We start from the raw sequence: 7,898 nt of genomic DNA, 5'->3' as shown, positions 1-7,898 counted from the left end.
GGATTCGTGATTGGTTTTTGCATCGCAGGCACACCGTGAGACGTACAGGAGATGGACAAGGACAAATATATGGAAACATCGCAAGTAATGCATGCTTCAACATAAATGCAGATGCTTGTCAAGCCTGCTGATTGCACTACCGTATTTGTTCATGAACGGCACCTGAGTAATGTCCTCAACACATTGAAAGTATCAGTCGTGAACAGAACAGTGTTCTATGTAGTTGTGAATGCATTATGTCCGAGCTAAGTGAATTCTAACTTGGGCAAATTGTTGGTGCTCGTACTGTGGGCGCTTCCGTAACCAAGAGAGCCGAAGTGTTTGCTGCTTCAAGGGGCACCGTACCGAAGACTTATATAATACATGGGAAAGCGAAAAAGCGCCATCCCTTAAGTCACAACGCGGACGAAATTGTTTGTCGTATGACAGAGAGAGACGGTCATTGAAGTCGGCCGGTGTGGCCGAGCGGCTCTAGGCGCTTCAGTCTGGAACCGCGCGACCGCTACGGTCGCAGGTTCGAATCCTGCCTCGGGCATTGATGTGTATGATGTCCTTAGGATAGTTAGGTTTAAGTAGTTCTAAGTTCTAAGTGACTGATGACCTCAGATGTTAAGTCCCATAGTGCTCAGAGCCATTTGAACCATTTTTGAACGATCATTGAAGAGAGATGTGACGACAAATATGAGGACGAAAACTGCAAAGGTCACTGCAAAATTGAATATAGCATTTGCGAACCCTATGAGCACCAAAACAACAGGAAGAGTGCAACATAGGCAGGGAAGTGCTGGGCCTGCTGGAATCCCGAAACCACTTATCAGTGATGCTAATGCCCAAACCAGGAAAATGTGCTGCTGAAGTTCAAAAATGGTTCAAATGGCTCTAATCACTATAGGACTTAACATCTGAGTTCATCAGTCCCCTAGACTTAGAATTACTTAAACCTAACTAACCTAAGGACATCACACAGATCCATGCCCGAGGCAGGACTCGAACCTGCGACCGTAGCAGCAGCGCGGTTCCGGACTGAAGGGCCTAGAACCACTCGACCACAGCGGCCGGCGCTGCTGAAGTCATAAAACCTGGAGTATGGTGATATGGAAGCAAGTCATTTGATCGTATGAGTCTTGTTTCATACTGTTTCGAAGTTCTAGTCGAGTTTACGTCCAAAGAATGAAACATGAAGGGAGTTCGGTAATTATTTGGACATCCATATCGTCGTATTCTAGGAACCCCACGGTTCCTCTGCAAGGTCACATTACTGCCAACGATTATGTGACCATTTTGACTAATCAGGTCCATCCCAAGGTTCAATGTTTGTTCCCCAGTGGAAATGATGTGGTCCAAGACAACAGGGTCTCTGTTCATACACCTCGCATCATCCAGGATTGATTTTGTGAGTACGGGGATGGAGTGTCGCAGCTCCTCTAGTCAGCACAGTCACCTGATCCGAACATTATTGAGCTTTTGTCGTCAACTTTGGATGGAACCGAACTGGACCAGTAATTATTCATTCCGAGACGAATGGAAGCTATTTTGAATGCCAATGGGTTTCCTACAGTGAAATAGGTATGGTAATGTCTTGTGTTTTTAGTGTTTCCATATTTTTTTTTCCTTCCTCTCTATTTGCGAAATTGGCTGGTGCGCGGAGCGAAAGACTTATCGCCTTTCACGTCCCGTTGCCGACAAGATCCCCAGACACCGAGTACAAGCTCGAACAATACAAAGACGGAGGCGGAAATCGGTTCTAGCCCTTGCAATAAACCATCACACAGTTTCTCTTACCGGTAGTTGATTCAGTAACGTAGACTACTGGTCATTAAAATTGTTACACCAAGAAGAAATGCAGATGATAAACGGGTATTCATTGGACAAATACATTATACTAGAACTGACATGTGATTACATTTTTATGCAATTTGGGTGCATAGATCCTGAGAAGTCAGTACCCAGAACAACCACCTCTGGCCGTAATAAAGGCCTTGATACGCCTGAGCAACCAGAGCTTGGATGGCGTGTACAGCTACAGCTGCCCATGAAGCTTCAACACGATACCACAGTTCATCAAGAGTAGTGACTGGCGTATTGTGACGAGCCAGTTGCCCGGTCGCCATTGACCAGACGTTTTCAGTTGGTGAGAGATCTGGAGAATGTGCTGGCCAGGACAGCAGTCGAACATTTTCTGTATCCAGAAAGGCCCAGAGAGGACCTGCAACATGCGGTCGTAACACATCTGCAATGTAACGTCCACTGTTCAAAGTGTCGTCAATGCGAACAAGAGGTGACCGAGACGTGTAACCAACGGCACCCCATAGCATCACGCCGGGTGATACGCCAGTATGGCGATGACGAATACACGTTTCCAATGTGCGTTCACCGCGATGTCACCAAACACGGATGCGACCATCATGATGCTGTAAACAGAACCTGGATTCATCCGAAAAAATGACGTTTTGCCATTCGTGCACCCATGTTCGTCGTTGAGGCGCTGCTGTCTGTGATGCAGCGTTAAGGGTAACCGCAGCCATGGTCTCCGAGATGATAGTCCATGCTGCTACAAACGTCGTCGAACTGTTCGTGCAGATGGTTGTTGCCTTGCAAACGTCCCCATCTGTTGACTCAGGGATCGAAACGTGGCTGCACGATCCGTTACAGCCATGAGGATAAGATGCCTGTCATCTCGACTGCTAGTGATACGAGGCCGTTGGGATCCAGCACGGCGTTCTGTATTACCCCCCTGAACCCACCGATTCCATATTCTGCTAACAGTCATTGGATCTCGACCAACGCGAGTAGCAATGTCGCGATACGACAAACTGCAATCGCGATAGGCTACAACCCGACCTTTATCAAAGCCGGAAACGTGATGGTACGCATTTCTCGTCCTTACACGAGGCATCACAACAACGTTTCACCAGGCAACGCCGGTCAGCTGCTGTTATGTGTATGAGAAATCGGTTGGAAACGTTCCTCATGTCAGCACGTTGTAGGTGTCGCCACCGGCGCCAACCTTGTGTGAATGCTCTAAAAAGCTAATCATTTGCATATCACAGCATCTTCTTCCTGTGGGTTAAATTTCGCGTCTGTAGCACGTCATCTTCGTGGTGTAGCAATTTTAATGGCCAGTAGTGTAAAACGTGGATATGGATCTGAGAAAGAGCTCAGTGCCTTAAAATACTATGCCTTCTGGTCGGTGGAAGCACGGTCTCACACAATGGCGGCACTAGACGAAAACTGGACTTCGTTGACAAATCAGCTATGCGAAGCATCTTTCATTTTCCAGTCAGAAAGAAAATGTTAAATTAAATGAGCTGAATTAACACTAACAACAGTTATACACAAATTTTATTGGTATACTATACAAGAAGTACTGCAATGACAAAAAATACAATAAACAAACACCATTTATAATAGACGAACTTTTCGGTTTTTCGTCTAACTGTATTTTTTTAAAGATTACGTCATAATTAATACTATCCGCTATTTCCGCTTCAATTGACAGGACTTACAACGTAGAGAGTCTTTCTTGGCTCAACGTGCTTCTCAAGTAGGTCTTAATCAATTTCAACTTTGAGCAGCTTCTCTCAAACGAAGGTGTGATGAGCGGAACTGGTAACTGTGAGCGTGATTCTGATTGTTATTTAAACATTTCGATATACTTCTTCTAAATTATTTTCTAAAAGGTACTGAATAAGTTTTTTAGCGTCTTCGATTGAGTCCAGTGGATTCGATTTTAAAAGCTGGCGTTTCTTATAAAGTTCGAAAGGCTGTATGTCGTTATTTTCGCATTCTCGAAGTATTCTGCTTACATCATTACAGTGTTTCAGTAGGTTCTCCTTGGATAAAGATTGCAAATAACTGATATCGTAAATAAAACCAAATCGTTCAAAATATTCGTTAAACGCTTAGAATCGACATTCAGTGTCAACCATTATAGCATGTATCATCGTGTAGAAGCCCTGCGTCTTCAGGCCACAAGTGGCCCATCGGGACCATCCGACCGCCGTGTCATCCTCACTGAGGATGCGGATAGGAGGGGCGTGTGGTCAGCACACCGCTCTCTCGGTCGTTATGATGGTTTTCTTTGACCGGAGCCGTTACTATTCGGCCGAGTAGCTCCACAGTTGGCATCACGAGGCTGAGTTCACCCCGAAAAATAACATCAGCGCCTGGCGCCCCATATGGTCACCCATCCAAGTGCCGGCCACGCTCGACAGCGCTTAACTCCGGTATCTGACGGGAACCAGTGTACAACTGCGGAAAGGCCGTTGCCCATGTATCATCGTGTTAAAAAGTTAATTCTGTATGAATTTCAACAGACTGTATAGGCTCATCAGTTCTTTCATAGCCAAATATTCGTTTATTCTGAGCAATTTTTTTTTTTTTTTTTAACTGAGACTCAATTTCGTAACTAATCTTTTCTACAAGCAATCGAGCTTCTGCAACACTTGTATCAAATCTTGTATTATGGAACTCTTTAAATCAGTCACGAAATGAACGTGTTGTATCAATAGCAACTTTCAAGTTCACTTGAATGGATTGCCATAGTTTACTTATATGGATCACACGAAGTAAAATCACGTACATTCCAACAATAAACTCAAAAGTTAACATTCCGTTCAAGACTGCTTCACAGTCGCTAACAGTTTAGAAACCATCAATTTTATATTTGAAGTCATTCTCTCTTTCAATGATATCATCAAACTGCAAATATATTGCTTTTACTTTTCCGATTCTATTTACCAGTCGTATTTCAGACAGATTTCAATGTCAATTTTCATTTAGTTTTTATTAGAGCCAAGCGCTTCTATGACTTTGTGAAAACACATAAACTTTATTCATGGAGCCGAAAAACGCTTTATCTGTTGTAGAACTGTTAGCTGCATCTATCAAAAGCAAGTTCCAAAAACGGCATCCGCAACGGCGTGAAGAATGCTGGTGGATTAATATTGAATATTCTTGTTCTGACACCTTTATTAATGCCTACCATATTTGCGCAGTTATCATGCCCCTGCCCTCGACTGTTTTGGATATTTAGGCCAATATTTTGTAGTTCCTTAAAAATATCATTTGTTAAATACTCTCCCATTGTTTCTGTGACGGCAATAAACCCAACGAAACGTCCTTCTATCTCTCCGGTTGAGGAATTCCAAAATCTTAACATTATTGACTTTTTGTTCCCCACGGCTCACATCCCCGGTACTATTGAACATTAAGGCATAGTATTTTGCTTGTTTGACTCTGTTTGTAATTTCATCAGTAATAAATTTGAATATTAATGTAATTAATTCATTTCGGATTTCGTGGCTCAGATAATGTTGACAAAGCTGTTTTTTATTAATACCTTGCAAGTGTTAGATAATATTTGGATAACAATTTAAATATGTCAAGAAAATTTCCAAAGTTTCCGCTGTTGTTCAGGTTAAGGGATTCTCGATGAGTACTAAATGTTAGATTGTGTCAGGCTACTTAGCTGATAATATCGATAAATCTTTCAGACAAGTGTACCGCTACTTTTCTGATTCCTTAATCAGTCTCTCGTTTTCTTTATCTATTGTTTTTCCGTACTTTATCCCTTTATAGAATTCCATCCATTTAATCATGCACTCCATGTATCCTTGAGTTTGTTCATATCTTTGCGATGTACTGCTCAGATCTTTTCAGTCACAACATCCTTCTTTTACCACATGTGGCTGCAAATGTGACAAAGGTCTACATGGAAAGCAACAAACTTTATCTTGAGATATGGAGTAAGCTAACCATCTGCGATGTTTCTTTTCGCCGTTACTCAGTTTTCTAGCAAAATGAAATTTAGTAAAATATCTTTTTTTGCGTCTTTGAGGTAACTTTCATCAGATTTCTCTTGGTTTTCTTGGGGACCATTTTGAATTAAGTCATGACGCTGCGGATCTGTTACTGGAAATACCCACTTCCTCGGATTTAATTCTGTGAATGACTCTTTTATATGAACAGTTTGCTCTTGATTTTCTTAGTCACAAATCTTTTCAATTTTTAACTCTTTACTCGGCCCAGAATCTTGGATTACAGCAGTTTCACAACTCTGATGCTATATCAGTACGGTAACGTTCATTCGACCCTGAAGCTGTGCCCTTTCAGAAACTAAAGAACTTGGAGAAGAGATTCATCAGAGGCCTCTGGACCAGTCACACCTCAAGAAGGTTTCTTAAAAAATTTCATCATACTCGAACTCATAGTTTGGTTGGATATAACCGTCTCAGCGTTTCTTCCTCTTTTTGATGCGTCGGGTTCCGATTTCGTCCCTGTGTCTCTGTCCCTTGAGGATCATCCAGACATTATGATCTAAGACATATTTTTTGTTAAGTAGGCTGATAAGCACAGTACTTACAATACTTAAAGCTATAGTATAGAGAGAATAGGATGCACGATGGCAGAATAAAATATGTTAAAATATAAAAATCATTTGCGAAACACTTATCTAAAACTTATTACAGTAAAATAAATGACGTTTCATAGAGAAATAAACATGCTTAGAAATGTATTTGGACACTGACTTACCTTACAAATATGAAACAAATCACGGCATATGGTAAATGTTTCAGAATATGAGTAATAACTTATTTACAATAAACAAATAACCAATTTTTCACTTAGTGGTGAAAAGAAACGTAATCAGAAGTTTTGTACATGCTAGTCTCTGACTCCAGAGTTGCGCGCTTTATTGCCTTCTAATGCGCAAGCGCAGATTTGCGACAGATATATCCCCCGTGTCTCGTATAAACGGTCTACCTGAACTTGTGTGTAGTTCCAAACATGTATGCTTGGGACGCTGCTGCGTAGATGTACACCTCAGGTGCATCGTGTAGTAGGGGCTTAACTTTCATAATGTTGCCAGACCATCCTAGATAAATACTACTACACTCGTACAGAAACAAATATGGATAACTAAACAGCTAAAATTTTAACAACATGAACAATTTTTGTGCGAGGCCTTCACAGGCGTGAGGCTGTCAGTGGTCGCCGATTTCTTACGCACTCTCTTCCTGATAAATACAGACCTTAGTGCAGAGATGGCGGAAACACAATCGGCTGTTCCATTGAGCTGGTGGATCGTAATGACTAGCGTGCATTTCTATGAAGGCTAAATGGTTCAAATGGCTCTGAGCACTATGGGACTCAACATCTTAGGTCATAAGTCCCCTAGAACTTAGAACTACTTAAACCTAACTAACCTAAGGACATCATACACACCCATGCCCGAGGCAGGATTCGAACCTGCGACCGTAGCAGTCCCGCAGTTCCGGACTGCAGCGCCAGAACCGCTAGACCACTGCGGCCGGCTCTATGAAGTTTCCTGTTATTTTTCTTTGGTATATTACTTATAAACCTGCTGCAAATCTAATTATTACAAAGGAAAATATATCTCAAGTTTTCTTTTTCTTCTAATGAAGGATAGAAGAAGCAGTGGCTGAAAACAAATTCCAAGGGAAAGTCTCGTAGTTACAAAGAACACAGGAGTTTGCAGCCTACATTATCCTGAAGATAAATTTTTTCGGGAAATAAGAGAGACTTGAACTGATGTGAAGTAATTATTAATAGGGCCCTAGCTTCCAAAACGTTTTATATAGATACAAGCAGCATTCATAATGGTACTGAAGATAGGTTCAAATGGTTCAAATGGCTCTGAGCACTATGGGACTCAACTGCTGTGGTCATCAGTCCCCTAGAACTTAGAACTACTTAAACCTAACTAACCTAAGGACATCACACACATCCATGCCCGAGGCAGGATTCGAACCTGCGACCGTAGCAGTCGCACGGTTCCGGACTGCGCGCCTAGAACCGCGAGACCACCGCGGCCGGCTACTGAAGATAGGCTCATTCTCTTTAAGGTTCTGTAGTCCCCCTTGTAAAATGTTGTT

This window comes from Schistocerca nitens, chromosome 3 (genome assembly GCF_023898315.1).
Source record: "Schistocerca nitens isolate TAMUIC-IGC-003100 chromosome 3, iqSchNite1.1, whole genome shotgun sequence".
Taxonomy (NCBI): Eukaryota; Metazoa; Arthropoda; class Insecta; order Orthoptera; family Acrididae; genus Schistocerca; species Schistocerca nitens.
The sequence above is the reverse complement of the archived record's forward strand: the minus strand, read 5'-3'. Positions refer to the sequence as shown.